Source organism: Pezoporus occidentalis, unplaced genomic scaffold, assembly GCF_034315485.1.
Source record: "Pezoporus occidentalis ecotype Australia unplaced genomic scaffold, CSIRO_AGI_Poc_V1 ctg4, whole genome shotgun sequence".
Taxonomy (NCBI): Eukaryota; Metazoa; Chordata; class Aves; order Psittaciformes; family Psittacidae; genus Pezoporus; species Pezoporus occidentalis.
Genome location: NW_026915724.1, coordinates 10,396,714 through 10,420,793, shown reverse-complemented (window position 1 = coordinate 10,420,793; position 24,080 = coordinate 10,396,714). Strand labels below are relative to the sequence as shown.

Genomic DNA, 24,080 nt, shown 5'->3' with positions numbered 1-24,080 from the left:
TTTAAAACTTACAGGTCATATAAATGCTTTTCTATTTTTCTGGAAACAAAGACACTACATAGTTACACCAATTACTACCAAATTGTTGGTGTACTACCTAGTATTTCTGCTACTGTACACCGATAGCATTAACTAAGGATGATACTATAAGAGTTAGGGCTCAGGAAAGCAGTGAGTCTGCTGCCTGGGCCCTATCTGGAGTCAAAACTAAATGAACAGGACATGCTAAGACTACCCATTCAAACATGAACAGAAAATGAGAAACTGCTGAGAGATGGAAAAACAAGAAGCTAACGATCTTTATAGATAGTGCAGTGAAGAATGGCTGGATTTCTCAAGCAGATAGCAAAGGGCACCACCAAGGACCCTCTGATGAGTCCAGTCTTGCAAGGCCAACAATGGTCAGGCAAACATAGCAGAAATTTTATGCAAGGCCACAAGTACATCAGCAATGTTATGAGAAATACTGAACTGTCAAAGACATATAGCACAGCCTGGGACCCTTGGGGGAGAAAGAAATTGGGCAGGCTGTTTTTTTGGGGAGGAGTATGTAGTAAGAAAGAGTTAACCAGGGAGGTGAAATGGAACATCAAATCGTAGAAAAGCAAAAAGATAAGAAATAGAACAAATGGTTACACAAGTCCTGTGAGCAGTGCTGCATTTGATCAGCCCAGCCTGAGTCAGTACAACAAACCAAACTTGTAAGCATACAATGCGTATATCAAACTTGCTTCTGCAATCAGAAAGAAGCAAGTGGGGAGAGGTGCTTTTCCTGGCCTAACGTGAGAACATGTGGATAGGACAGATTGAACATTTGTACCACTTTGTTGGTGTCCATTCCAGGGCTGATCACATTGGTATCTTCCCAGACACTTCATAATAACTTCTGGAATATAAACCCACACAGTACAAGGTTAATTACAATGCACTCCACATTCCCAAGTAGAGTATTTTCTGCCAATGACCTAAGATAGCTCACAAACCCTTTCCTTTTATCCCTCCACCCTCACTGTAAGTCATGTTGAATTGGCATAAGGAAAATCTTTTAATCACTCGTTTTATTCTACTATTTTCACTTCCAAACAAAAGTGCATCAGATTTCTTATGACTGCCTTGACACATTTCTTTCTTCCTAAACAAAAATATTCACATCAAATTTCAGGGAAAAAGACCAAAACCAGAGTATAAGCACCACCAAATCAAACCAAGGCATGGTTCAGAACCCATGGGCCACTGGTTCCCTGCCAATAGCCTTCATCATCCTGGCCAAACATCTCTACTCTGTAAATTTGCAACATCCCAGGAGTGATGACAAAGACTGCTCTGCAGGAAGAAACCTCCCAGCAAGTACAGGAGGTTCAGAGACCTGGATAAACCAGCAGCTCATACCTGGACTGCCAATTTTGTATGTTTTCTATTGTTACTCATATGAAAACTATACTTTTCCCTTGCAGCATTACATCTACTCTCTAACTGCAAGGGAATTTCTTGCAACATCTGAAGATTCATTAGAGTTCCTGAACAACCCAAATGTTCCTCATGCATGGGAATGGATGAGCTTCTTTAAGAGGCAGGAGGCCCTACTCTCTCACAGGAAAATGTTATTTCAGAAGATGCAACACTATTATTTTCTCAGGATTGCTCTACCTAAACTTGAGTTTTTTTCCTCTAAGCATCTCTTCTCCAGATTAAACAAGCCCTGCTTCCTTGGGGTCTCATCACAGTGCATTTGCTCCTGCTTCAACCCTCTTGGTAGCTTTCCACTGAACACACTCCAGTTGATCAACATCTGTCTTGTATGGGGGTGCCTGGAACTGGATTTAATGTTTTAGATGTGGCCTAGTTAGTATCAAATAAAGGGAAATAACCAATTCCTTTAGTCTTCTAGCTATTCTGCTGTTTATACAGTCGAGTGCTTTGTCAGCCTTCAGTATAATATGTTTAACCTGTTGTCTACCAAGACACTCATGAAGTTACTAAACAGGATGGGTTTCCAGACAGTGCCCTGAGGAGCTCAGACATCAAGGTGAGTATGAACCATTAGCCACCACCCTTAAGTCCAATTATTCGTCCAGTTTCCTACTCATCTATTAGTCCATCCATCTACTCCATAACGACCCTAGGTGAATATGAGGAAATTGTGAGAGATTGTGCTGAAAACCTCATTAAAGTCAAAGCAGATGACATCCCCTACTCCACTTAACCAAGAATCCAGTAAATTCAGTCATCTCATCATACAGCACAGTAGGGTTAGTCAAGAATAAAAATCTATGCTACTCTAAATCATTTTTTTTTGCAAGTGAACTTGGTGTAAGCATCCTTACACCACACATTCTCTGTGGTCATCTTTATTACCAACATTAAGCTACCAGAAAATCTTTACTCATACATTTTCTCTGAAGTAGTATAAATCTGCAAGCAAAATGGAATATGTTTGACACATGCAATCACATGATTAACACTTGTATAGGAGCACTACTAATAAAATTATTACTGTGAAAAATAGATAAAATATTTCTGTGAATCAAGTTCATGGGAAATAACATGTGTTTCTGCTTCACGCTGTTTAAAGCAGCAGTTAATATTTTCTAAGACTTTTATCCATATTCCATCTCATTTCAATTAAATATTTTCTTAAGTTTAACATCTTCATTTCTGGAACAAAATTAATGTCAATATGACTTATAAAAGATATTAATGAGCTCCCAAGTAGCATTTTCCTGCAGAAGTTTCATAATGCTCTGTGTATATTTACATACAGATATAAAATACGCATGTATTGCTAAAACGACAACATATATAAACATAGGTAAAAGGTTTCCAGGAAGGCACATTTCTTTTTTCAGACCAACACAAAACCCCCAAAGAATAGTCAAATATATTTAAAGTGTTGGGAAAACCTATTTAATACAACTGAAATTGATATTTGCCCTTAAAAGATAAAAAGAAAAAGTAAGACTATGTACTAAACATTTTCTATTCTGCAAAACCTACGCTTAATAGCCCCTTGCAATATATTGAGCACAAATCCATACTACAAAAAATCTTTTGATGTATTACAATTTGCTCATAAAAAGGTTGTTATGTAGAGAAGAGCCAAACATAAGATTCTCTTTTAGAAGAGACTTGTTAAAAAACTAAGCTTTTCAGAAATTGCTTGGCTTGTAAACATAATCATGAATATATGCTACAAAACTGAATTAACATTTATTTGATTTACAGTTAAGGAGATAGTGTGAATACTGACCTCTTAGAAACATAGAGGTATAAGAAAAATTATTGAGAAAATTTCTATGAAATGAAGTGATTTTTAGACCTTCTAGAGAGATTTAAATTCGCCTATACCTTAGGTTTAATGTTGACATTGTAAAAGCTACAGGTCTCCAGCCTCAAGTCACCCCATACAAACAGATTTTTAATATTACTGGGAGATACAAGACACTCAAGACTTGGGTTCAGCATCCTATTGATTTCAGTGGGATTTAAAGAATAGCAAGAAGAGATTTGTCAAGTTTATTCTTGAAATACAAGAAAGTGAGGAAATGAAAAAGAAAAGCCTAGTATTGACTTGAGGTAAACAGTGAAAAAGACAGGTAACAAATTCCTGTTTTGGTTAAATTGAAAACAGTCAAACCCACCTATACCATCCAGTCTAATACAGTCAGGGAAAAAAGCACCATATTTGATCTCTTAAGCACCTTAGAAACAAAGTTGCCTCCATAGATATGCTTCACTGAAATGGTAGAATCACGAAAAATGAAATTGTTATATTGATGTTTTCTTATTATATGGAGTATATTTCCCAGAAATATACCAATTCCTTAGGTTGTACTTTTATTCTTGAAATGGGTGAAAATTTTTTTTTTCCCTGTAAAATGTTTGAAATTACAATTTATTTGCACATATTTATCATTCTAATTTATTTGCTCTAACTTATTTTAGGTTATTTTGCAGTCTACAAGTTGATAATGTAATTAAAGGAAAGGAACCATAGTTTATTCAGTTGCTGGTGCAAATGCCATAGATTTCACATTTATAGCAAGAGATTTTCACTAGTGCCATTATCTTGATTACAGATCACCACTGTCTGAATTAATACGATACCCACCTGGACACAAGCCCACAGTTTTTTGAAATATGATTGAACAGGACACACAGTTTTATAGTCAAGTGACAGATAACTCTCTATCAAGTAATGCCAAAATGCTGGAAGTCACCCCTGTACACACATACACTAAGAATGAAGAAATTTATCCCTGACTTAAACAAACATAAAACTTAGCTATATAGTGGTAGGATAATTTAACTATGTATAGCTACTTTGCAAGAACAGTTTTTAAAAGCCAGCAAAAAAATAAAATAAAGACATCAGAAAAGGACAAAATGGGAATAAAATATTAGTGCACCTGTAAGAATGTATGACAGTAATACCACAATCAAACAAATATCAAACATCAATCTACGAAGAGACTGAGGACTTCAGTGTTAAGATAGACCTTCTGTTCCTTAATCATTAAAAGCTCTTCCGTAATCTTCCATCTTTGGTCTGGATACAGATAAGAATAGCAACCTTCTACCATAACACTATACTCGATTGAACTACACATTTCCAGAAACATTATTTTGGCCTCTGAATTTTGGGGGTTTATATCCCATATGCTACAGAAAAAAAAGCACAACAGATGTTCATCAAATTTAGCATGTAGACAAATTTAATTGAAGAAATGGAAATACTTGGACTTGTGGAATTCAACACTGACTGACTAAAACCACTGAGTATTAGAAACACCTTTACTTCAATCTTTGCAGTACTTTTTGAGAAAAGCATTTGAGAAGGACTCCTCCTTTCCAACAACAAAATTAATAAAGATTATCAGTTACTGTAAATTAACATTTCCATTATGGCTCAGCAAAATACAACTTCTCACAACCTTTTTACCCAACACAAAATGAGAAAAAATCAATTGGAAAATACTGTGTGCCAAAAGGGCCTAGGCATCAGAAGTTTACCTGGGGAAAGATGGTGGATTTGACTTTTATCTCAAAGCACAGTCAAAGTCATGAGCAAAATCAGCAGTAGATGTTGTTTCTCCATTTCCCTTTAAAAGAAGAACTGAACTGGATCAGTTCTGAACTGAATTGAATCGTGGAATTGAATCCAAGAATCTTTGATAAGAATCTTTGAATTCAAATCTTTGAGAAAAAATTCGGGCTCAAATTGGAACTTGTCATTTAACATGCCATCACTCTTATGTCACACTGTTAGGTTGGACCTTGTATTGTGAAATAAATGAAATTATTTGCAAGTTGCCTTTGCCTAAGGGAAAAATAAAAATGTTGAAAGAAGCCTGTAGAGTTCCTGGTCTCCCCAGTGATTCAAACATCAAGACTTCCACTGACTGTACCAAAACCAGGATTTTACACTACACATGTAAAAAGACATCTTCTACAAGAAAATTCAGCTATGCTAGACTGGAAGACCTGTGTGATGTTACAGTAGCAGAAGCGTGGGAAAAAAAATGTCATGGGTCAGATACACAACAGAGGTTTATGATATCTCCATCTCATTCCCACCTGAGTTTATACTGCTGATAGTTTTTACAGTTATCAGGGAATCCCTCCCTTGCAGTAAGCCTCCCTTAAAGCTCTCTAAACTGTGGTCACACTTACGTCATCTGACTAACGGCATGCAAGACAAGTGCCATTACAAAAGATTGAAGAGTCTCTGTCTAGTTCTTGACACTTCTAAGTGCATGTTAAAGCAAATAAAAAGAAAGCATAGTTTTCAGAGATGCTGGGTGCTTTCCAGTGCCTCTATAATCAGTTTAAAGAAGCTAATGAAAGGTAAGCAGAACAAGTGAAGAGGATTTTAAGAAAATATTCTCTATTTACACAGTTCTTTAGAAGGTATGGGGAAGTTTCTCCTTAAACTCATAGACAGCAGATGCTAAGTTTGTATTGGAATCAAAGTAGAACATGCCACCTTTATCTGGTGATTTTTTTTTTGTAATTCTTTAACATTCAACAATTACAATTTAATAGCAAGGTATTTTTCAAAGTTTTTTGTCAAAGTGCAACGAAACAGACGGGGGAGAGCCAGGTTGCTCCTTCTAGATCTACAGAAAGCAGCTTGAACAGAAGCTTTTGAGAAATGAGCTTTTGCAGCTGATATATGCTGAAGGATCTTTTCATGCGCAGACTGTACATGGTGATTCTCTTCCTTGCTTTAAATCACAAAAGGAAACCACGAGCAAACCACGGCTTTAAAAAGTGAAACAAAAGATTATTCAACTTTATATACAGAGTCTGTCTGCCTCTCTCCCTCTCTCTCTCTGTCTGTTTATATGTGTATATACACAAAGAAGATTTATAAAACAACACTTGATGATACTTCTCCAGATTTGTTACTTGAAATGAGAAAAATTCTTTTGTTACTTTAACTTCAAGTATGTGAAAATTTATTACCTAAAAATTTTCCTCTTTCTCCTAATTTTTTGCTATATAATCATCAGCTAGATGCACTTGTCACTGCATGTAATACATATTACACATAGTTTTAATAATGATTCCACAAAATAAGTTTTCCAGCATCTCTGTGCAAGCTGTAACATGCTACAAAGTGCATGATGTTGTGTAAATTGCTCTGTTTAAGTGGTCTGCCATTATCATATTATCCCAAGTATTTCTAATTTATTTTTCTAAAAGGAAAGGAATATTGACTACAATAAGCCACTGTAAGCCTTTACCAGATTTTAAAGGAAAAGTTGAAGATCAAAAGTACAGAGCATAAAGACACAAAGCCTTGGCACTCTGCTTCCATTTCAGCACTCTGTGCTGACCTCTACTGGTTTCTCCATCGCAACTTCCATAAATATTAGCCTACTTTTATTGAACTTCTGCACTCTCTTGTTCAAATTCAGGGATAAAATAAACTGTACCCCACCCTGCTAACCTCTGTCTGACTGAAGGTCAAAAAGCGATCAAGCTTCCAGTTATTGATGGCAATTCACCTGTAATGGGCGAGACACTGAAAAATCATCAGTTGAAAAAGCCCTAACAGTATGTATACAACTGTAGAAAGATAAAAAATCAGAAAACTCTGTCTTGACATTTTGGGTGATTTTTTACGACTGAATAATTTATCACACTTGATTTATTCAACTGCTGTCTCATGTCTGCATCGTTAGCTATTTGGTATATAAAATCTGATTTTGTACAATAGTCAGCATCTGACCCATGACGAGGACCAGAATTATCGCTGCAACACAATTACCAAAGTTTTGAATATGAATTCATCATCTTCGGTCACCCCCTTTTGACAGACTTCTGTTTCAGAGAACACGTTTGTCTCTAAAAGCTTCTTCAGACAAAATACCTGCTTTAATTAAGGCAGAGGTTGCACCTTATCTGCCACAGGCCAGTGGTAGATAAGTACAGTAGCAAATAAAGTACAGTAGCAAGTTTGACATTATAAAAGCATCACTGTAAATTCTTCTTTGAACCAAAGTCATCACCCTGTCTTACTGGTGATAGGAGCAGTGAGTTGCTCACAGCATTTTTTATACTACTAAATGAAGTTCAAACCATCCACTTCTTAACTGATCACCAGAAAAAAACAAATTCTAGTTCTTTATGTGCCTCACAGTAAAAAGTAACTCCAATTAGTCATAAGTAAATTAGCAAACTTTTCCCTCCTCATTTACCAAAGAACACTTTCATTGTCAGCAACACTCAAAACTTTCCAATTTTAAAAGCCTATTTTTAGATTTCTTTGTTATGCAAGTCTTTAGGTATGAATAACAGTTTAACATATTGTGAGAACCTCATTTCCTCTGACTGCTTTATCTGTGACTCCAAATAAATCATTAGGGGTTTTTTTTGTAAGTCACCTGTGCTGGCTGGAAAAAAATAATAACTGTTGACCACAGAAACAATGAAGCTTTGTTGTTCTATTGATAAGCATAGTAAAACAGTTCAGCTATTGTTAATTCAATTTCAGAACAGCAAGATGCTTATTATTCATGAAGCTATTTTGTGTAATAATGCGGTTTTCCTTCATGTTTCATGAAAACCTCTTTAGAGCTTGAATATAAACAAATCACTCTGATATTCAGCATGAATCGATGGCATTTTTATTTTGTATAATGAGTATGTGAAGGACAACCTTTTTTTTTTTTTTTTATTTTTTTTTTATTTTAAGCATCTTCCCAGACTTCTTGAAGACTCGGATTTCTCACCCTTCTTTTACCGCCGCTGAATCTTGCAGCACTAAATCCTAAGGCTGTCAGTGTTTCAAATCACGAGCAAGACACCGAAGAAACCCTGGGGAGCCGCTAGTAACCAGGGCTTTTTTCTCCGGCCACGCAGGAGCTTCCCCAGCGGTGGCCAGCAGAGGGAGAGGGGGCGCCCGCCCAGCCCTGCACCCCCTGGTACCACAGCCCCTGTTGCTCTACCTCCAAGCAAAACCACAAGGAGCAGCCTCAGCTCTAAAGTCTGCTATGAAAACCTGCAAATGATCTTCCACAGAAACACCCTGATACCGGTTTGTTTCCTTTTACTTCTTACCTTCACTTCCTGATGGAGCACGGGCGTCCAGAAGGTTGCTGTTGCCTGGTCTTGCTGGGATTGCCACAGCTCCAGTTCTTGCACTGCTGCTTCTAGGACTTGGATGAACAACTGGATCTGATCTGCTTATTCTGTTCTGTGTCAGAAAGAAAGCAATTTATGTTGTCACTAGAACTGGGCCTTTGCTCTACACATTAGTGTAAGTACATAATCTTTCCAAGATTTGCAAATCAGTGTCTTTTTCCGTAAGTGGGAAATAGAAAATCTGATGAAGACTTCCTATAACTTACGAAGGAGTGAAAAACAGAGATTTTCACTGAACAAGGTGTTCACTAGATCACTGTGAAACCATCTTCTTTCCAAGAGGTATTTTAAAGCAGAACTTTGCTCAGCTCTGTGCATAATATTCCACAACAGCCCAAATAACTTTTTTCCTTACCTCTGGTATCCCAGTGAGATCACATTCTGTTAAAAACATCCTGTCAAGCTTGGTACAAAAGGGCTCCAAAGAATCAGAATGCAGAAGCTATGTAACTTGCTGACTAACTTTGCTCTGTGTTATTTACCAACCACACAAAGAAAATGCTGTCTATTCAAAACACAGTTCAAAACTCTCTTCACAGAAAGTGAGTGAACAAACAGTCCCATGTCCGATGCTGTAGTCACATCTCCCATGAGGCCCGGTGATAGCTCTGGGGCATGGGACGGAGTGACACCACCAGCAGTCACTACAAGGCACTTTTGTAAACAAGTTGTATGTGTGAGCAGAGGAGGAGGCTGGGGCGGTTGTTACTTTTCCTCTGTCTTAACTTTAAGCTATATTTGTTTTATCATCTCTAAGCATAACTTCACTCTAGTCTACTGAGTGCATTTGCTACAGTCTTTGCATGGTATTTTCTCACTATAACTTTCATTTTATTCCAGAAGGGATCTGAAAGGAACATCTGGATTTAGCATAGCATCTAGATTTGGAGCCCTGGAGCCAGGTTAAGCAGCAGAAACTAGTTCAGAATGTGGCAGACCCATCACAGAAAAAAACCCTAACTCGCACCCAGAAAAACTTAACCCACCTGTGTCAAGTCTGGTTTTTTTGTTCATTAAAAAAATAGGCCTCAATTATAAAAGTCATACCAGAGTTTCAAGTCTTCAGTATTTCCATAATGCAAAGTGGGAATTCTGATCCAACTTTATTACTTTTGCCTGATTATACAACTGAATTCTTAGTCATTTGGGGGTGCTGTAAACATCAGGGGAACTTTGGATTTTGCATTTCAGTTCATTAATTTCAAGTATTCCTAAAATCATAAAACCCTCTCCACCTATTCTCATTGTTTTAAACCCACCTGTTCTTTGAAAATGCATAATCTCAAAGCCATACTTTGGCAAAGAAGCAGAAATGTCTTTTCCAGCTCCTTATAGGAAGATGAGTTCCATATAGACTCAGTGCTTCTAGTACTGACCACTGGCCTCCACTCACACCAAGCAACTCCAGTACTTTCCTTTATACTTACAATAAATCACAGACAACAGCTATTTCCAGATGTTGAAAGAGGAAAATTATTAGTGATTGCTTTGTAATTTCATTCTCTATCTTTCAGACCAGCTTTGGAATCCTTTTTCTGCCACCCAATCCAAACCATCCTTCCTTTTTATGGCAGCTCTTCCTGACCTTGCTCTTTTTTCTTTTTTCTTTTTTCTTTTTTCTTTTTTCTTTTTTCTTTTTTCTTTTTTCTTTTTTCTTCTTTTTTCTTTTTTCTTTTTTCTTTTCTTTTTTAACTTTTACAACTCCCTAGTAAATATTTTTCTTGTTCTTTGAAAGTTCTAAAAGACAGGTGTTATGAAACACCTGCCATGTGTGTTTGTGAGAGGGCAACATGAGACATGGTGCCACTATGTTGTAAAATAAACAATAGACTGCTTTTCCTTTTGTGTTCTCTGAGTCTGCAGTGTGAATGTGTATTCTGATCTCATCGCAAGTGAAATACCTTTATAAGCTTTCACAGGTTTGTGATAAAGGTTCTTCCAAATCTTTGTTCTAGGAATAAGGATCATTCCAGGTATGACAGGGACTGTAGTGATAGGACGAGGGGTAATAGGTTTAAACTTAAAACAAAGGAAGTTCATGTTAGATATAAGGAAGAAGTTCTTTATTGTGAGGATGGTGAGGCACTGGAACAGGTTGCCCAAAGAACTGGTAAATTCTCCACCCTGGCAGTCCTCAAGGCCAGGCTGGACAGAGCCTGCAGCCACATGATCTATTGTGAGGTTTCCCTGCCCCCGGAAGGGGGGTTGGAACTAGTTGGTATTCTGGTCCTTTCCAACCCTAACCATTCTATGACATAAATAACACTCAACTGCTTATATACTTTAACAACTGAATGATTCATGACCAATAATTGGATGACAAAAGTAGATTTCAAAAATGTACTTTTTTTCTAAAACTACATAAAACTTTAAAATAACTAGCTGCATCTTTTAGCAATACTTGAAAACAATGCCTTTAAAATATGAATGGTGAATGAACTGGCAAGTAGAAACGCCTAAGTAACTCTCCGGATTTTTAAACAAAAGTGGCTGTTTCTTAGTGTACAACAAACAACCAGTCTTAGGTCAGAGTCTGCAGTTGTGTCTTTTTCAAAAGCAGTTGCTCCTGTTTTTTAACGCAGACTTTGAAAAACACTAGACCCAATAGGAAGCTTTCAACTAATCTTTGTATACTTATTTTTATTCCAAGTTTACATTATAAGTTTTTCTCATCTCATTAAAATTAGTACTGTGTTAGAAAACAGTATACATATTTTCTCTCCCAATAACCTCACTGTTCCACTTGATTATTTGTATCTCAGGAAAACATAATCACCTATTAAAATACTGCAGTATACAGTAGGCTGATTATTTTCACAGTATCACTATGAAGTCAGAAAGTTTATAATCCCTGTTTTATGGACTGGGAAGACCTCAGTTAAGTCTTCCTCTTAGGCCTTTTCTGAGCTCTGGTATCTGGTTTTGAGTAGGTCAGAATAAGCACACAGAAGGCTGTATGTAAGAGCTCAGTGCACTGAGATAAGAGTAAGGGAAAATCGAGGCTGTTTTTTTCATCTCTATTACTGATACTGTAACTACATTTTAAAAGGTGGACCTTGCTTTTATAGGGAAATTTACCAAACTATGTGAATTAAAGGAGTCTAGCATTTAAATCTGAGTTCAGATCATACCCTTTTTGCATACTATTATGAGAGACTATCCTTTGTTATTGTTAAAATAGGCAAGAAACGGAAAATGTCACTGTGTTCTAGAGAACACAGTGTTATAGTTTCATGTTCACTTTTTCTGTGCTGTGGGTACATTTCTGTTCCAGTGTCTTTGATGAACCTGAGATTGCATGAATTAAAAGCTCTTTCTGTCATCTGCAACCTGACATCCCGTGTCCCACACATAGAATGGCACTCATCAAAGGGCACCCATTAGGCACTGTCCTTCCTCTAGAGCCTGGCTGGAGATGGACAACTCTCCCCTCATTTTATGAGATGTGGACTGTCAGTGGCTCCATTTGTATTGTTTTATTTATGAGTCTCAAAACTGATACGGCAAAGTCAAGCTCAGATTCTCAGAAGTTCCTCTTATCCACCTCTTGTAATCTATTAATTCTTTAACAATACTAACAGCAGTCTATATGGGCACTTTTCAAAAATTACCATATACTTTAGTCTCATGGAGAAAGAAGACCATAAAGTTGAAGTTCTGATGTTGATTTGCCCAATGTAGGTCACATGGGAGCTAAAATGAGAACCTAATAATGCTTTTAATGGCAAAGACTCCTCTCTCTTCCCAACAGCTCCACCAGGGAAACGAGAGGAAGTAATATTGATACTAATTATGCACACTGAGGAGCCCTAGCTGCAGTCACCAGCCTGCTGCAGAATTCTCAGGGGATGATAGGCAGAGTTGGCAAACAAAAATGGAAAGGGATAGAAAGAAAGAAAGCAGCAAAATGCTTTTTCTGGCTACCCACAAAATATGCCCAGGACTTAAAAAACAAATCCGAATGTATAAAAAATCTAGTCAGGCCATGCAAAAAAAAACAATTAGTTCAGTGTCTAATAACTGCAGGAACAACACTGGATAAGAACCAGTCACATGAGCACATCAGGTGGTTTAAAACAAATGAAATAAAAGAAGATTTTAAAAATCCCATGTTTCCCCCTTTTCCATGTAATTACCATGAGTTACAATTTGGAGTGGTGGTATAGAGAGGGCTGGGGGGAGTGAGGTGAATTTGAAACAGATAAAAGCTGGGTAAACCACTCCAGTACCCAGGCTCATGCAAAAGTACTTAGCCAGACACAAATGCTGCTGATGCTTTTGTTCTGGTCTTTCACTAAAGCATATTCTGGCCTTCTGATGTGCCTCCTACAGGTTGCCTCTGCCAGGCAACTGTGCATGTGCTCACAGTCCCAACTGCTAGCAACACATTTATTTATTTATTTTCAACCCAAATAAACTCTTAATGGCTTAATATAAGACATTTGGATTTTTTTTTTTTTTTTTTTGATACACACTAAATAATGAAAAAGCCAGAAGCACAATTCACCATAAGGGAATGAAAGGGATGATTGTTCAAAGCCCTATTAAAAGCTTTGTGGCTTTATTTATATATTTTTTAACAACACAATTTCAAAGCCTTTTAAAGAAGACTCCTCCTCCCCAGTTGCCTGCCAAGATAGTACTTAGCTTAGGGAGGGAGTGGCTGCTCTTTAAAAGATGATGGTATCTATTAGAGAGCAAGGGAAAGAGATATAAAAAGGCTTTCCCAAAAACCGTTGTCCAGAAGGGCCAATGAAAAGAAACAAAAGGTAGTAGATGATGATTAAATGTAAAGAAGATGGGAACATTAAAACAGAGAGCACTGAGGGAGAGAAGAGATTTTTAAAGCAAAAACAGTTCTGTTAAGGTCCTTTCAGTTGCGCTATTATACTAACCATGGACCATATTTAGGCATCTGTCAGGTACTAATTGTGAAGCACTTCACAAATATTAACTCTGACAGCCGTCTTCCATGAGGTAGGTGAAGGACAGAGACCCACTCACATGCAGGCAGAGACCACATTGTACAGCTGGTTTCTACGAAGACTCTGACAGCACATTGTGTTGCAAAGCAACAGGCATGGAAAGGTTATTCTTCCCCTTAGTGGGCTATGTTATTTCATTGCAGGTATTAAGTGACTTGTCTATGTGGAAAACATGTCAAGTGTGCTTGAAATTTCCAGAGATAAAGCTGAGGTCTGTGTTCACTCTCCCTTCTATTACAGTCTAGGTCTCACTCTTAGGAAAACTCCACAATCCTTCTACTGTTTGGACCCAGTTCCTTCAAAATGCTGGCAGCAATCACCATTACAGATATGATCACAAACCCAGATAACTTGTACAAAGCTGTGTAAAACTGCCAAAGAAGGTTCTGCATTTGTAGTAAGGAGCCAGCGCAGTCGCCACTGATGGTAGGGCCATAGTGATCTCTGCTGCTAGAGAATGGTCTGTAGTTTGCTCTGGATCATTTTAACACAGCTCATGGCACCAATCCTTAAATTAGGAATGATATATCTCTCTTTTGAGTATGAGATATCTCCTGTGCAGTTAAGGAGGCAGTGTGAAGAGCTCTGCCTTTCCTGGTGGCTACAATCAACTACATCAGCTTGCACCATCAGGGCCATTGGGCTCTGAGGCAGCCTACATCACGAAAGCAATGCAGAACCTTTGATACTTCCCATCTGTTGAGAGCAAAACACTAGTGTAAGAGGATGTTGCAGCTTAGCTGCAACAACAAAAAACTTCCTGAGAATAGCTCTGTGAGAAACACCTCTATTTCAGAATTGAAATTTCATCCTGTGAACTAAAGATAACTTTCATTTTCATTTATGTTTCCAATATGAAACACCTGCTTCAGTGGAAATCTCCAGATAAACTCTACAGAAAACATTTCTAGGATTCTTAGGTTCTCAAACTGAGACACTGACCTTAGTATAAATGCTCTAGATTAAAGTGCAGACAGGTTCCTTCTGAGATCATCCTTTTAGGTTCCTTCTGAGATTATTCTTTTCCCTACCAGGTAATTATTACCTTGGTCTGATTTTTTAGATCTCTCAGGTGTTGGGTTTGAGTATGTGAGATGGAAAAGACTTTGAAAAGTGGTGTGCAATGCCTCTTTCTGCATGACGCAGCTCTGAAGCTTCTAGCACACTGACTTACAGTTCTGAGATCAAACCAGGGCAAACTTCAAACCTAGCACCTTATTTAAGTGTTACACAGTTTACTGGGCCTGTCCATAGAAAAAAAGGATCTGTTATCTTATTTATCCTCTGGAGGCAAACAGAGCAAACTTTCCTAAAGGAATCTATGAAAAGGCCTGAAATAATCCAAGGCTACATTTCAAATTAACAGACTTCTAATACATTTTCTTTCTTGTGTTTTTTTTTGTTTGTTTGTTTTTTTGTGGTGAAACAGTCACTAAAACGTGATATATGCTGTAAGGCCAAGCAATTATTTGTAAAATCCATTAAAAATACTGTAAAGAAAAGAAAACTAAACTGTTGTCCTGGGTTCAGCAGTAGCAGTCATGTTTTTTTCCTTTGTGGTAGCTGGTGCAGTGCTGTGTTTTGACTTCCAGCCTGAGAACAGTGTTGGTGAAGCCGATGTTTTCAGTTGCTGCTAAGTGATGTTTACCCTGACCAAGGACTTTGTGAGGCTCATGCTCTGCCAGGGAGGAGGGGAAGCCGGGAGGAAGCAGAGATGGGGCGACTGACCCGGGCTAGCCAGGGAGGTATTCCATACCACAGCACGTCATGCCCGGGGTGGGGGGTGACTGGGAGTTACCCGGAAGGACACGGGCTTCTGGGTGGAACTCGTTCTCTTGGCCGGTGGTATCGTATTCTCTTCCCTTGTTATTTTCCCTTATCATTGTTGTAGTTGATAGTAGCGGTGGTGATTTGTGTACATTGGTTGCTGGACTGTTCTTGTCTCAACCCGTAGGAGTTGCACTCTTTCAATCCTCCTCCCCTTTCCTCCGGGAGCGGGGAAGGGGAGAGCCCCAGTGGGGGGGGGACACGGACCTCGATTGTTGTCAGCTCGGCACCACTCACTGGGAGTGAGTGAACAAGTTATCTGACTGGGTTTAAACCACGACAACTGTGTACCACAAAAAGTCCATAAAGACTTTAGGTACCTAAAGGAAATTTACTTTTATGCAGTATGGCCAGGACACTTCAATTTCTCTTTACCATCCTGAAAATACTATAGGATCCTTGCCACTTGAAGCAGTTGTGAACTGTTTCTTGCTGGCTGGAAGGAGGGAATTCTAGCTGTGGATCTCTCACCAGTGTCACACAAGGCAGATTAGGAGAGGCATGCAAGTCTCTCTCCTGCTTGAACAGGACACTGACTCTTGCTTTTGAGACTTAGAAAGACTACAGCTGAACTGACAACAGTAATGACTGCACTCACAGGCAGAAACCTCCCAGAGGAGAAGTTCAAAGGTGATATCTCTCTCTGCTGTAAAAATCCACTTTCTTCAGTGGTGCTTCATCATGCTTTAAAATACAAGTCTGTGTGTGACACACAGTACATAGTTTTCCCCTTAATCCAATAGGCTACTTAAATCCATTAAATGTCTCCAATGAATTCTGTGAGTAGAGAGTGTTCATGGTGAAGGTATTCATTTCAGGAATCCCCATTTAAAAAAAAACAGTTTGGTTGATCTAATCACAATCTAATTAAAACACAATACGGAAACTGCATTCTGAACTGCCATTAACAGCAGAGACAGCATCTTGCTGTAGGTAATCAGAGAGTCCCAGAGGATGAAGGGGCTAATACCTGACTCACTAGATGTACAGGAAGGTCTCATGAGTTTTACATAGTGCTGAGATGTAAGGATGATGCTGGGTTTTGTTGTTTTTTGTTGGTTTTTTTTTGATGTAAAGAGAAAGTTTTCATGTTTAAGAGCTTGGGCTGCCACCCAGTGGACGTAGGTACCAATTTTGCACTGATCTACCCTCACAGTCACGGCAGCTGACTCTGGAGTTCTCAAAGCAATAGCAGGAAAAGGGACACCTTAATGGTGTTATTCCTTCTTGCAGACCAGTTATTCTGGACCATCGGATTCCATCTAGAAGTTCAAACATGGCTTCTCTATATACTAAGCTAGGATCTTACAGTCAGACTGAAATTTCATCTTGCATACACACCAGTAAAAATTTCTAAATTGGAATCAGGATAAAACTAATCAATATTCAACTGACAGTTGAATAAACTTCCTAAGCATACAATGTCAATAGACCTGCTACATTACTGTTTCAGACATAATGTATCTTTTCTTCTACCTTATCTTTAGCAGTTTTATTGCTTTTTATAGCCAAATATATGGCTTTTACACAGATGGTATCACTAGCAATGTAGTTTTACTGGCAAAAAATGCACTGCCTTATGAAAATATACAGCAAGAACAGAGGACATACCTATAAAACAACTAGATGAGTGTTGAAATGCTGCCAGGACAGGTGAGGAAGAAATGTTAATCCACATGTATTGACAAAAAACAATTAGGCACAGTTCAACATCCAGACTGGTCAAGACTTCCTGGCTGGTTTTGCTTTTAGGTGTCTTCTACTGCATTTCAAATAACATTTCAAATAGTGTTTCAAACATCCTTTTTGCACACAAGAATCAGAAAGTGGAACTTAACAGGAACAAAAAAAAAAGCAACTAGTATTTTACCAAGCTGTGAATCATGACAAACTGGTAATATCAAAAAGTTTTTCACACAAAACATATTAAAACTGCTTACTTCAATTTAGATTTTGTTGTGTTATAACCAAAAATTGGAAAAAACACAGAAATAATTCATCACAAGAATGCTTATAATAGCTGATTATTCAGGCTTAGAAAACTGAGATAATAATAATAATACTCAAAAAAAACAGATATTTCTGATCCTAAAACACCGAAACTGCTGAAAGCATAACTCACACCTAACCCATGGTCTCATGTTAAGTTAGGTATTATCCTGTCTTTCTCACCTGTATTGACCAATCTTGGAAATCCCAATTTCAGATGAAGTATGTCAGATTTTACAGAATACTGGTAACCGGGGGGGGGGGTGGGGGGGGGTGGTGTCCCTTCTTTTTTGTCTGACAAGGGTACAAATACTTTATCACAGTATCACAGTATCACAGTATGCTAGAGATTGGAAGGGACCTCGAAAGATCATCTAGTCCAATCCCCCTGCCGGAGCAGGAACACCTAGATAAGGTTACACAGGAATGTGTCCAGGCGGGTTTTGAATGTCTCCAGGGAAGGAGACTCCACAACCTCCCTGGGCAGCCTGTTCCAGTGTTCCGTCACACTCACTGAGAAGTTTCTTCTCAAGTTTAAGTGGAACCTCTTGTGTTCCAGTTTGTACCCATTACCCCTTGTCCTATCATTGTTTGCCACTGAGTAGAGCCTGGCTCCATCCTCGTGACACTCCCCCTTTATATATTTATAGACACTTATAAGGTCACCCCTCAGTCTCCTCCAAACTATAGAGACCCAGCTCCCTCAGTCTTTCCTCATAAGGGAGATGCTCCACTCCCCTAATCATCTTTGTTGCCCTTCACTGGACTCTCTCCAGCAGCTCCCTGTCCTTCTTGAACTGAGGGGCCCAGAACTGGGCACAATATTCCAGATGGGGTCTCACCAGGGCAGAGTAGAGGGGAAGGAGAACCTCTCTCGACCTACTAACCACCCCCCTTCTAATACACCCCAGGATGCCATTGGCCTTCTTAGCCACAAGGGCACAGTGTTGGCTCATGGTCATCCTGTCGTCCACTAGGACCCCCAGGTCCCTCTCCCCTACACCTCTCTCTAACAGGTCATTCCCCAACCTATACTGGAACCTGGGGTTGTTCCTGCCCAGACACAGGACTCTACACTTTCCCTTGTTATATTTCATCAAGTTATTCCCAGCCCAACTCTCCAGCCTGTCCAGGTCTCGCTGGATGGCAGCACAGCCTTCTGGCGTGTCAGCCACTCCTCCCAGCTTAGTGTCATCAGCAAACTTGCTGATAGCACACTCAATTCCCTCATCTAAATCGTTGATGAATATATTAAATAATACCGGTCCCAGTACTGACCCTTGAGGCACTCCACTAGTTACAGGCCTCCAACTAGACTCCGCCCCATAGACTACAACTCTCTGGCTTCTCTCCTTCAGCCAGTTCGCAGTCCACCTCACTACCTGATCATCCAGACCACACTTCCTCAATTTAGCTGCGAGGATGCTGTGGGAGACTGTGTCAAATGCTTTGCTTTATGTCTGACTGCAATTAAGATATTTTTTCTTGGGGGCATTACTCTTGTTTTCAAATCTGCACTTTATCTCACTTAGAGCAAGTGATGCTTAAATTTCTGAAATACCAGATACTGCCAGACTAGGAAGTCTGTACGTGCTCATTAGCAGCTTCTTCTGCTACAAGCTATTGTACTTATGACAATTATTCACCAGATAAGATGATATTTGCCTACTTTATAGCTTTCTGATTAAGGCATTCATATGGGACACAGAAAATTTGAACTCTTCTTTCTATTGTAATAAGGCAGAGTGTTTTGAAGCCCATCTCTCATTCTTTCAGGGGATGCCACTTATCTCATGTAGTTAAAAAATCCCACACCAACCATAAAGCCTGAAAAGGTTACAAGAAGAATCACTTCTAGGTCAGGTTACGGGATATGAAGACATATCTTCTCTCTGGCTATAAGAGACCAGGTGAGACCTTAGGACTGCAGCTAGAGAAATAGAGAGAGAAAACTCTCTAGTTCAAAGTCAAAAGACATCTTCTCTTGTTTGTTGTGTTATTACCAAAGTCTGGAATAGAACAGCACCTCAAAAACTTCCTTGGCAATTTTGAAATGGGAGACTAAAACTGTGACTGCAATAGCCACTCTGGATGCGTGGTTATTCTGACCCAATCACTGACCAACAAACACAGATGTTATTCAGGGGTCTAAGAATTTGATGCTGCTGAATTCTGCATGCTGATCAGTCTCATGTTTGAAGGACAGTGCCTTCACTTCGTTCTGAACTATTCTTCATGGTTGCACAACAGCTCCAATGGACTTAGCAATTGCAAACATTTTACTACCTTTGGGCCCTCTTTATATTCAGTTACATAGCAGCGATTTCTCAAGACCTGATTTGTTTTTCCAAAGGTGGGTTATACTTAAAGAAGACCACTTTGAACAGAGATATCTATATTGTTTTTTGTCTTTCCTGTGCTTTGTGCTCATCTCCAGCTTCTTAAGAAATGTGATACTTACTTAATAACTGTCAGTCCTGTCTGCCTGGGGAACAAGTGCATTTAGGTAACTGTGTTCAAGAATGTGGTCTACCAGGATTCTGATAGGATGTATCCCTTTTCAGTCGCTTTCATAAGACAATGATTGAAAACATTTAGCATTCTGTATAACATGGACTTTAACAACAGGAACACCTAGAGGTTACTTTCTTGGACAGCTTTTTACATGTCTGGATCTTCATTAGAATTTTCCACTATATACCACTACACACTGAGATAGGGTCCTCAGTTTTCTTGAAGGCTCCTTAATCTCTGAGATGATGCCTGCCATCCCTGGGGAAAACATACTCCTCCACTTGCATAGGCAAGCACTTTGGACTACTCAGTGTGTAAAAACTGGTAGAGAATCAGGCCAGAACTGATGGGTGTTGATGAGTCAATAGACTATTGAGTCTTCAGGACTACAAAACCAGAAACTAAAGTTAAAACAAAACAAAATGTTTAAGAACTAAATGAAACCAGATTTTGAAGGGTTTTTCTTAGCTATCTGAGATGGATTGATTTTTTTGAATTTTAGCATATCTCTGCTATAGGTGCAGAGTAGAGACAGCTGACTTGGTATTTGATACAACCTTGGAAACAGAAGTCCTGGAAGGAACGTTGCAGGGCCATTAAAGCAAGCTACATGCAAACCAGCCTGGTCCAGAATCAGGATGGCGGGGTTTGTCAAACATGGCACAGAGCTCATAAACCTTTCTTTCTCTGGCAAGATTGAAGTCTTCATAGTAATTGGATCTTAAAATCCTTAACAGTTCAATTAAAATATCACGTAAGATGAGCATAAGAATATTAATAGCAATGGTCAAAACCAGCAAAGTCTGAGCCAATGGTTCGCTTCTGGTTGGCAGCTTCAGGTCAAAATATTTCCATGCCACAAGAGGGAGACACAGGCACATAATTTATCCATTAGAAGAGAAGCTAAAGCCTTAAAATCCTGTAAATGACATTTCCCAGGAAATTTGTCTAGTCCATTTGTTCTCACGAACACAGAACCAGTTCTGGAGCTGAAGAGACTGACACAGAGGAGTTTCTACTCCACAGCAGCAAATTATAGAAAACAATTAAAAATCAGGGACATTATACTTTCACTGAGGTACAAGGAAGGAAATATACCAGAAAATTCTAAGTAACATTTGAAGAAATAATACAAAAGCTGAGCTTTTAAGCTTTCTTATGAGAAAAGTTTTTCCTGGGAATTTAGATGTGGAGAAGATAAGTTAGTTCCCATTAGATTTATCTTGCTATTGTGTAAACTAGATTAGTTAGGGGACCAGTGTTTTATTTTAGCCATAAGGGGAAGTATTTAAAACTGCCATGATAAAAATGAATACTTCTATAACTAAGAGAAAAGAAGTTCAGCTAGGTGGATAATGTTCTTTCATATTAACATAGATATCAAATTTCAGAATTAGTAATTTGTACATACACTTCTGGCAATGGAACAATGCACAGTCTTTAAGAATAGAGAATACCCACTCGGTGTATGGACAGCTCTAAATTTGGTTTGGCTCAAGCCAATGCCTTGAAATTAATTTCTCTACAACTTTTGTAGCTGGGGTGCCTGAGCTGCCAGTCAAATGCTCCAGCACTGCAGCATACTTCAGTTTTGTTAAATACTTCACAAAACAGTTTAAAGGATGCAGTATATATCCTGAAGCATTTGCAAACCAGTGTTGATACTGATATGAACCAAGGAAAAGGAAACACAGGGGTACTGGACTGCTGTTGTTGACAGCAACACATGAATGCAAACAATTAATTCAGCAATTGTACTTGACAAGGGTGAACTAGAGAATGTATTTGTTCTGGCACCTGTTGAAGCTGATATTTGTTTAATTTTTAACAATCTATACTGATTAAAGAACAAGATAGGAAAGAAGAATGCAACAGGGAAAGCAGAAAAGGTAGAAAGCAAAACAAGTACTGCTAATGTGAATTATTCAGAAACTAAGGCAGCCCCTTCCCTGCAGTCATCGCACTGAGCTTAATTATCTTAAAATTATTTTATATTCCCCTGTTCTTCAAGTGAATGGCACTCTCTATAAACATTAGTAGACAGCTAACACTAGATAATGTTCAACAGTTTTATGTTTGAATACATAAGGAAAGCCGTTTGTCTTGTATATGATTGTAGTACAGAAACTCCATTTTATAGGTCAAATGCAATAAAGCTGTGTTTCTTTTAAAAAGGACATAAAAAGGACACTCTGGAGTTATTCAACTTGTTCTCAAAGGTCCTTAACATAATAAGTTGCTCTGCCTTGCAAAAGCATATATTAACAGTGAAATAAATTATCCTTTTGGAAGAAATTCCTGCAGACTTTTGAGATATTTCCACATCAGGATTTGTAGTATTATTGCAATAGATTTCAAAGTGACCAATAATTAGAAAGCTGAAAATAAATTGCTCAGAGGGCTCAATGAAAAGATGCTTTTTCTTGACAGAAACACATTAACAGGAAGGGAAGAAAGAAGACAAGTAAAATGCAGCTCCATCAGGACCAACTTTAGCTTAATGTTTGCTTTGAAATCACTGAAACACTTCGTTTTGAAGCCAGTGATAGTAAAACAGTGTAAAGAAAACTGATTCCGTTATTTTTTTTCAGAATCTTAATTTTTTACGAAGACTTTTTCTTTATAAACTTGAAATACTGATGTGATGAGAAAAATAATTTCAGGCAAGCTCTACAATACTTTTGCAAGTGTTTACTTACTATGTTACTGTGTTATACTTACTATGTTAGTGTTAAACAGAGAACCTGACAAATAAGATAAAGCCCTGCAATGTAAACAAAAAGATTATGCTTATGAAAGTTCTGTAAGAAGTTTCACCTTCTAAACACTACAGTAGAAACCCCTAGTAGTGTTTAGAGTACTGTTAATATAGTAGAAACATGACTATGGTGAATAATTAAATGCCAAGTATAAAGAAACCAAACTTCATATCAGAATAAAAAAGAGAAGATAGATGGATTAGAGCTAAAAGCCCCGGGTTCTTTAGAACCTAAACTTGAGTGTGAGTTTTATAAATGGACCCTGCCTCTAAAAAGAAAAAAAAATTATCGCAGAGCATTACAAACTGAGAGAAGCCATGAATTTAAATGTGGTTTTGAGACCTACATCTAGATATTACAGACAAATTATATCTGTCATCTTTAATGATTGTTAATTAATTTTTTTTTTTTTTCATGTTTTACCACCGAGGAGCGCTCCCACTTACTGTAAATCTTAAACACACCTTCTCTAAGATGTGTCAGAAAGCAGTGAAGAAGTGTGAACAGATAAAAAGCAGCATTTGTCTGGAAAGAGAAGTCTCAGAAGAGAGACATCATCCACTATGTATGACATCAATCTCCTACTGACCCTAGAAATCCCTTTATTTACTAAAACACAAATTTTCTCTGCCTGTCTTCCACAGTGGGTTTTTCTTGTTTCCATGATGTATGTATTTCCAGGCCTATGGATCACCCTTAAATATATCAAAGATATTTTTCACCAGAAAGAGTCACTTCATATTTCTTTCCACCTTCTTTCCAACCTGCATCAGGTTTGCTTCTCCTCTAGCAAAACCTCTGAGTGAAAATAGACAAAGGTAGGCATACTTCAAGCAACAATAAGGAGATGATGACCCATAAGGTTTCCTTCCCATTCTGTCAGTATAAGTGCAAGTGAATAATGAGCTATTGTCAAAAAGCTCAGCTGAACACAATAAATTAATTAGAAAAGTACAAACACATTGAATGCTGAAAAAAAGCACTACAAAAGCACAGTTTTGAAGGGTGTGCTTGCAGGTGTACCATAGCTTTTATAAAGCTAGTTATTGACCAACTGTACCTGTATTTCAGACCCAGTATTCCAGGCTTCTGCTGTAATTGCCATTTTGTTCCTTTCTCTTCCATTGAGCTTGAAGAAAGTTTCCCAGGGCCTCTTCAGAAAGCATCTCTTCAAAATCTGGATCTGAGAGAACAAAAAGCAAAATGAATCATTTATAACGCTCACTTTCATCCCAGACAGATGAATTAAATAAACTAATTTTTCCCAAGTTGTGTCAGTTTTACCCATTATAGGAGTTGGTAAAGGATCTCCCTGTCTTTATCTCAAATTAAAAGCCTTTTCATCTTATTTCCCTGC

The 24,080-nt window shown here is 38.3% G+C and overlaps 1 protein-coding gene across 5 annotated transcripts in view; it reads right to left on the bottom strand.

Moving 5' to 3' along the window:
- The window catches only part of ST18 (ST18 C2H2C-type zinc finger transcription factor), a 169,868-nt gene extending 160,602 nt beyond the window's left edge, over window positions 1–9,266 (bottom strand). For 3 of the 5 annotated variants that reach the window (XM_062633412.1, XM_062633407.1, XM_062633416.1), the window contains exons 1-2: window positions 9,005–9,266; window positions 8,566–8,701 (exon numbers count right to left, since the gene is read on the bottom strand). The gene's annotated coding sequence lies outside the window, so the exon portion shown is untranslated. Of the gene's footprint in view, window positions 1–8,565; window positions 8,929–9,004 lie in introns of those variants that run through there. The other 2 variants (XM_062633411.1, XM_062633410.1) reach the window with 2 other exon arrangements.
- Between the last annotated feature and the right edge of the window lie 14,814 nt (window positions 9,267–24,080).